Genomic DNA, 7,959 nt, shown 5'->3' on the forward strand with positions numbered 1-7,959 from the left:
TTCTCCTGTGGGAGATAAAATGTTCCACACGCACAAAAAGTACAACTCGATTATAAATATGCAGCCGGAACAGGTCAATACACAAACCTGTCACAAACATGCACAAAACGTCAGTCCATTCAAGAAACAAACCACCAAAAAAAATCATGGAGACATCATTAGGCGTGTTTTCTTTCTGACGTGACGATATCACATTACAATATTGATGAATACGGTTTGTAGTCATAACTAAAAGTTCTACACATCAGATAAAATGTATATCGACGAAGATGGGATTCGAACCCACGCGGGGAGACCCCAATGGATTAGCAGTCCATCGCCTTAACCACTCGGCCACCTCGTCCGGTGTATTTTGATGAGTACACTATTTATGTAGGGAGTGATCTATAGCTACCTGGCCTAAACCACACACAACTTTTGTCTGATATTCACGATTCAATATATGTCTTTTTCAGACAGAAAAAAATTCTAACCATCGAACCATCCTAGCTCTAACTGATGTGCACATAAAGAACCTAGTGCATGATATTCTTTAAAAGAAGAAATATATATCTTCAGGTAAATTAAAACAATTCTCCTGGCTGGGAGAAAACTCAACATTACCCACCTACCCACCCAATAAACAGAAACAAATACATGGTCGGTCCCTTAGTGAGCAAGCATGTTCATATCAATGGATTGTTAGGCAAGGGAAAAAACTCGTACGAACATTCGTTGTATTCATCTCTTCGGTAAGTATTACATCAGATAAGTGAATATCAGTTCCATTTTTTTTTAAAGTTATAAAAATCAATGTTTTCTAACAGCAGAGCCGAGTGGCCGAGTGGTCTAAAGCGCTCTCCGTCACGGATCACTGCCATCTCACCTCTGTCTGCGTGGGTTCGAGTCTCGGGCTCGGCCAGTGTGGACATGTGAGAAAGCTTGCCGGTAGCTTCTCGTGGGTCGGTGGTTCTTTCCGGGGTTTTCCCGGGTTCTTCCTCCACCATTAATACTGGCCGTCATGTATAGCCTATCTTGTGTTGAAAAATGGCGTTAAACCCTATAACAACAACAATAACAACTAACAGCAGAGTGGCGCAGTGGAAGCGTGCTGGGCCCATAACCCAGAGGTCCGTGGATCGAAACCACGCTCTGCTAATCACTTTTATTTGGTTTTTTTTTTTGTTTTTAATTTTAAATTCATAACATCAAATTATCATCTATCTTCAGGCACAAAAATATAAATAAAAGGCACATTCAGTAAATATGTATCTGATTTCATATATAAAATGTGGGTCAATGTAATTTACTTTTCACGCTTCAATGACGGCTTTTTTTGGTGCTAATTTGGACCTTCTACACCGTTCTAGCAATAATAAAATGTCAAATGTACATGCAGCTAAAGTGAAATAGAACAAAAGGTCAAGGTAACATTACTTTCACCCTTAAGCCATGTATTTTGTTGAGATCCTATATAGAAGTTGATACATGCATGTAAAATATTAAGTTCTTTTCTTTGGCACTGTATCAATTATTGTAGAGAATTTAAAGGTACAGAAAACAATTTGTCAAGGACATGATACAAGCAAAAGAAAAACAATGTGGCATGTAATGATATAGCATTGGAACGTTCGACAGTGATCAGGTGGACAAGCCTCCCCGTGTTTCCCACCCCACCGCCGGCATCACCCTTCCCCACCCCCAGACAAAAATGAGTGTTTGTCTCCCTGGCCCTCACTAGCTGCTAAATCCCACAGTCAGCTTGCGGTCTTCTTTGCGCTCCCTGTGAAAAATACATACTGAACCACCCCTGCGATCCCACCCAAAAGTGCCGAAAAGTTTTGACCTCTGACATGACATTGCCATATTAAAAATGGAATTTATTTTGTTTCAATTTTTCGTTAATCCATACAATATGTGCTCTTAAAAGGCAAATTTACACATTTCCAGTGATTACATGTTTCCAAACTTGATATCCTGCTCCGGAAGGAAACGGAGGCTGGTTCTCGAAAATTAAACTTTAGATGAGCCTGTAAAATAATTGTGGTGTATATGAATAGAGGTCATACAATTTGCTATCAATTTTGGGATATATAGTATTTCTTCAATTGGTCACGGTGGGGTTTGATTCTTTTGTGTCATTCTAAAGGTATACTTTCTATTATACAATTGTAAGTTTTCTGTATTTTTCGCTTTGATCTCAGGATTTGATTCACAAACAACGTCCTAAACACAAACAATTCCTGCCTTTATAAGTTATGTGAACATGAATATTTTACAACCACATGAATTATCAGAATTTAAAAAGAGAGGTTGTTCAAATACAGCCAGAAACATCGATATTCATGTTGACATTATATCAAATTTGTTCCCATGCACAAAAACATTTGTCTGTGAAACATATGGAGGACATTTAAGTGCTGCTTATTTAAGGACATGAAAAATAAGTCCCTTTCAACTTCATATTTAGAACAGTAGATAAACAGTTATCAAGAGTATAATAATAATAATAATAATAATAATAATAATAATAATAATAAATTAAGAAGAATGGCACATTTGGTTGTGAAAGTCCCATCTGATATATGCTCCTTAGTAAAACGCAATCCTCCTTTCGGATTCGCCATTTATTCAATTGTTGCAGGAGGGGGTCAATCGTTTTTCTTTTGTCGAACCAAGGGAGGCAACTAATGGAACTAGAACGTTCATTATAAACAATTGATTAGGTAGTCAACTAATGCAGCTAAGAGGTTAGTGTTGTTGTTTCCATAAAATGTTTTACCGGGGTGTACTAGACTTTATGACTGCCTTAAATCCCAAACACGCCCATATATCATTGTCATAAATAAGATGTATCAATTATTTTCTACTACTCGATATCGGATTATTTTAAACAAGGAAATGTGTCTTTCTCAATGAAACAATATGTGACTTTGCATAATCCGATCGAGAGCTATCTGCAATGTGTTGTTCGATTCAAGCTACCCTGTCTATAATTACGGCAAATTGGACATTCAGTTATTTGTGAGACGCATTGACATCGAAAGACAAACTGACTGAAGAGAGTTTTGGAGTATGAATCTCTGGTCACAAGAAATCTACGTCAGCGCGGAATGAATAGATGTGATCATGTGACTAGCTTTAGAAATACGCCCTACCTATGCTTAGGACATAACAACTTTCACGATCCAATCAGTCAACGAAAAAACAAAATGTCTTTCTATGTAGTTGTGCCGAAAGTTTCAAATTTGTATGAGGTTACGTTGCCAAATAAAGAGTATAATCTAAAGTGGAATTGGCAGTGATAACTATGACTGTACTTCCCCATATTCTGACACTATTACTGTGTAAATACCTCGCCTACCTGCACACGTTTCCGACGAAGAGATAGGTATCAAGATAAGAGAATACGGAGTGGAATTCCTATCTCCCATTCAGGATAGATACTACCCTAGAAATCGTGTGACAGACGTGACGCATTTTTGTTTTGGATATTTAATTTTGATTGTTTGTTATTTTTTAAATATTTATTATTTGTTATTTCATGTTTTATTTCGTATTCTAGAGAAATTATTTGTTACATTTTACAATACTTGCTGGTTTTACATCTTTTCTAGTACTTAGGTTAAGAACATAGATTTGTAATATTATGTAAAATACAGTTTTCCAAAAGAGATAAAATCTTAGCCCTACAGTCGGAAGCATCAAACTGTAAGTGACCATTAGTTCGTTAAGTTATTGCATGATAATCAAGTGAAGGTGCGCTCTTTTTGTCTTGACCCGGGTCGCATGATGACAGATTGCACAGATTTCGTGTGCCACAAGTGTTGGAAACAGCGTCATGTTCCTAGGAAGTACAAAAGGCAAAGCTCTGACAATTGTGGAAATTTTCTTTATTTGTGTTCATGTGGGAAATATGACTTAAGAAATACAACTGCCTAAAGATGTTACATGCTAAATGATTAAATTGAAGAAATTAATTACCGAATTGCTGACGTTGCCACAAAGGAAGACAGATTGGGGATTCAAGTTGTAGAAGATGATGAACACGAGGTTGATGAAGTAATACAGGGTGCAGATGGTGAAGAAAGAGGTGATGAAACTGATCAAGAAAAAGCTTTTCACAGAGTCAACCATTCATACTGCTTTCTCTTTTACGACAATTCGGGTTTGGTGACAGTTTTATTTAATGGATACAAATATTTTATATTGAAATTAGAAACAGTGTTAAATGCATTTAATGAAAGCCTTTTCAATTAAACATTCAGTCCTCCAAAGTTGCCCTATACTAACTATACTATATTTATTTGAAGCGGAACATTTAGGGCTCGCTATAATTATAAATTATTATGTCAATGTTGCTCTATTTCTATTGTCTAGCAGTACAAGTAAAGTCTTTCAACATGCCGATGGTACAACCATGACATTAGCAAAGAAAGAATCTATTAATCAATCATTTATTGTACTTGGTTTATATTGTAAAGGATCTGGTTCAAAAGGGAATAAAGAAAACAAACGGAACTTTTATTTAATTCATCAGGCAGTCTCTGTTGAATTCTGCAGACAGCTCCAATTTCAACATTGTGATCACGTTATCTTAATTTTGGGAACTAGTGCTGGAGCTCAGTTAGAATAACACTTTGTCTAAAATTAAAACTTATTACACAGAGGTGATACTAAATTGTATGACTTCTGTTCATGTATAGCACAAATGTTTTACTCGCTTTTAAGTAGCTTGATTGTCCGTAAACCAGCCGCTGTTTCCTTTTGGAGTAGGGTATTTTGTTTTGGAAACATTTACTCACTAGAAAAAATACATTTGCCACTCTAGTATCACCCTTAACGTTCAACTGGTATTATATACAGCATTACCGATAGAGAAGAGCCTTATCAGAGAGAAGTTTTAATCGGAAAGAATGGTGTTAGATGCACACTGCATTTAACACTGTCTTTAATATCGGCTGAATAAAAATTTGACCAAATCCAAAATTTATGTGAATGAGACAAACTTTTGACTCTGTCAAAAACGTTGCTTTTATCAATTTTTAAGGTATATCCCTCGATGTTGTCCCTCTAGGTCATAGCAATGACATCTCCTACAGTGAATGTTGTATCAGCAATATCCCTTCAAACTATAGAGCATGTCTGAATTAGAGGCATAATTTTGGGTAATACCCATTTCAAACCATGAGTCATAACCGTTGTCAAAATAGTATCATCTACATTAAATAGTCTCATAGGTCGCCAATATTTCCAGCTTCTTTAGTCGCTCTTGGTGTTGTAAAAAATGATATTGTATCAAATCTCACTGCCCATGACGTAATTGATTCCTTGTTAACGATCTGAAGAAGAAAAAATCTCTAACAGGTTATCATATTCATAATTTAAAACGTTGTAAAATACAACTACTTTATCGATTTAACCAGACCAAAATATCTAATTTTAGACATTATATTTATAGCTGCATGTATTTTATCAACCCTTGTATGACAATACTCAAATACGTATCATCAGCAGGTACGGATGAATTTACCAAGATTAAAACTGATTCTTTACAACTCTCATCAACTGTGTTCGATAATTACAAAATACAATAAAACTTATAAATGTATTTTAATATTTGATTTTCATTTGAAACAAGTGAGCCAAAGTCATCAATGGATTCATTAATAACATTTCGCTTTTGTTGATATTTTTCAGGATTTGGAAAGTATTTGCTATTTGCGTCACTTTCAATCACCAAACTGGATTAAAATCTCGGTATAACACCTCAAAACAATTTTATTTCTTAGTCACTTCATTGTTGTTCGAGTTCTTCCTATGTATTGATATCAAATGAATCTTTAGCGGTAAATTTTACAGAAAATAGAATCATTTTGTCTTGACATCTATACAATTCTTGGAAACTTTCTTTCTTTCTCTTCGTACTGTATAGGAGCGAGAATTCTTACTTTTATATTTTGCATTATCCACTAAGTGAGTTGTTCACTAAAATATTTTACTCTTTCCCTCAATAATAATAGATTTCACTCTACATACCTATTCATCATTACAAACATTATCTAATTTAAGTAAGTGCCTAATTTCTTCGTTGCATGTAGTTATTTTAGGATCGATCTCATAATGATGTACATGCATAACAAAATATTTTGCATACCAATATATAATTTGGAGGAATTTAAGATATAATCCATCCTGCACTGCCATAGTTCGCATAGTACCATTCTCTCTTGATCTCCAAAGATCGTAAATATTGCTATCAACTGTAATTATGAAGCTCTCGAATAGCAATATCATCGATACGTATGTGTTTGTTATGTTGATCAATTGCAGCTATTGTAACCACCTACCAAGGTAGTGCTATAACTCGTATTGGTCTCCACAATTGTTGCACACGGTATTAGTGGATCAGATACAGTTTTATATGCAACGTTCACTCCATAAAGTCGGCCTTTGGATATAACTTCTAGAAACCTAAGATCGTTGTGTTCACCGAAAAGTCGTCTGACTACAAACGAAACAAGTGAAAATGGTTCTTGGATTTTGAGAGTGCTCCAGAAACAGCAGTTATGTAGACATTTTGGTGTTAACGTGTCTAAGTATAGCAGATTATATACAAAACTTAAAGAGGTTAAAGATAAACTTGCAAGTACGTTATTGGTTTTATTAATATTGGAGTACACAGGTATGGAATTAGTCGGCTCACAAATTATATTTTCCATGAAACTACCGCGATTCCATGAACGTTGTATTATTGTGAAACTTAATTTAACCCTAGCCCTCAGAATATAAGTGAACTGGAGAGAGTCCATTGCTTGTGCGCTATACATCTGGAAGGTATTACGTTCACATGTTCATACTTTATGTACCTGTGTACCTTTTAGAAGAAGAAATAAGTAGAAATTAGAAAGAATATGAAGAGGAATATCTATACCCCGGTCAACATAGACACCAATCTGATAAAATCAGATCTCCGCTGTCCTACGTGAAGATGTGACGACGACCACTGAAGAATGACATTCAGGTGACCATTAAATTAGCCAATGGAAATGCAACTTTCAAAAAATCTGAAAGTGAATCAAATCGTTCGATACACATTCATCCTTTTCACCCACGGTGCTCTTTCTCAAAACGCAAAGATATTAGACCTCATCTGACTGGTTGATAAAATTAGCAATTATGGTAATAGCATAGGTACCAGAATATGCCTTCTAAGCGATCGCTGTCAGATCTTCATTTGGTAACAGCGGAGATCTGATTTTAATCAGTTTGGTACACAGGTACTTAAAGTATGAACAGGTGAAAGGACAGCTACATAAACGAACATTTTCCCCGTCATTTCTTCTACACTTCTGATAACATCAGTTTCTTTGACCTTCTTAACATTAACCGCAATTGTAGATTGTTGTCCAAGACTATCCGAGTATACAAACGTACAGTCTCCTGTTACTTAAAATTTGACCATCGTTTTAATGGGTATTACACACACTTCTAGTAAACAGACACATACGCGTGTGCTTTGGTGCCGTTTTGGAATTTTGGAAACAACTCACCCCTTACCCTCCCAAACCTTAACTTGATCCCTTTTGCCTTGCTCGCAACCCTAAATGTTTCTGCTAATCGGCCGATTCGCGGCATTGATATTTGGCTACACTTCCCGCATGCATGTTAGCACTACTGGGACTTTATTTCAATGCCAAGAAATGTTGTTGTTTTTTTTTCTCCTGTGGGAGATAAAATGTTCCACACGCACAAAAAGTACAACTCGATTATAAATATGCAGCCGGAACAGGTCAATACACAAACCTGTCACAAACATGCACAAAACGTCAGTCCATTCAAGACACAAACCACCAAAAAAAATCATGGAGACATCATTAGGCGTGTTTTCTTTCTGACGTGACGATATCACATTACAATATTGATGAATACGGTTTGTAGTCATAACTAAAAGTTCTACACATCAGATAAAATGTATAT

General features: G+C 35.7%; 1 non-coding gene across 1 annotated transcript; it reads right to left on the minus strand.

The window, feature by feature from the left end:
* Positions 1-261: 261 nt before the first annotated feature.
* Trnas-gcu (transfer RNA serine (anticodon GCU)) lies at positions 262-343 on the minus strand. The gene has a single exon. It is a non-coding gene; the product is annotated as a tRNA-Ser (tRNA).
* Positions 344-7,959: the final 7,616 nt, after the last annotated feature.

The sequence above is a fragment of the Sinohyriopsis cumingii genome, unplaced genomic scaffold (genome assembly GCF_028554795.1).
Source record: "Sinohyriopsis cumingii isolate HCF-2022 unplaced genomic scaffold, ASM2855479v2 utg000646l, whole genome shotgun sequence".
Classification (NCBI taxonomy): Eukaryota; Metazoa; Mollusca; class Bivalvia; order Unionida; family Unionidae; genus Sinohyriopsis; species Sinohyriopsis cumingii.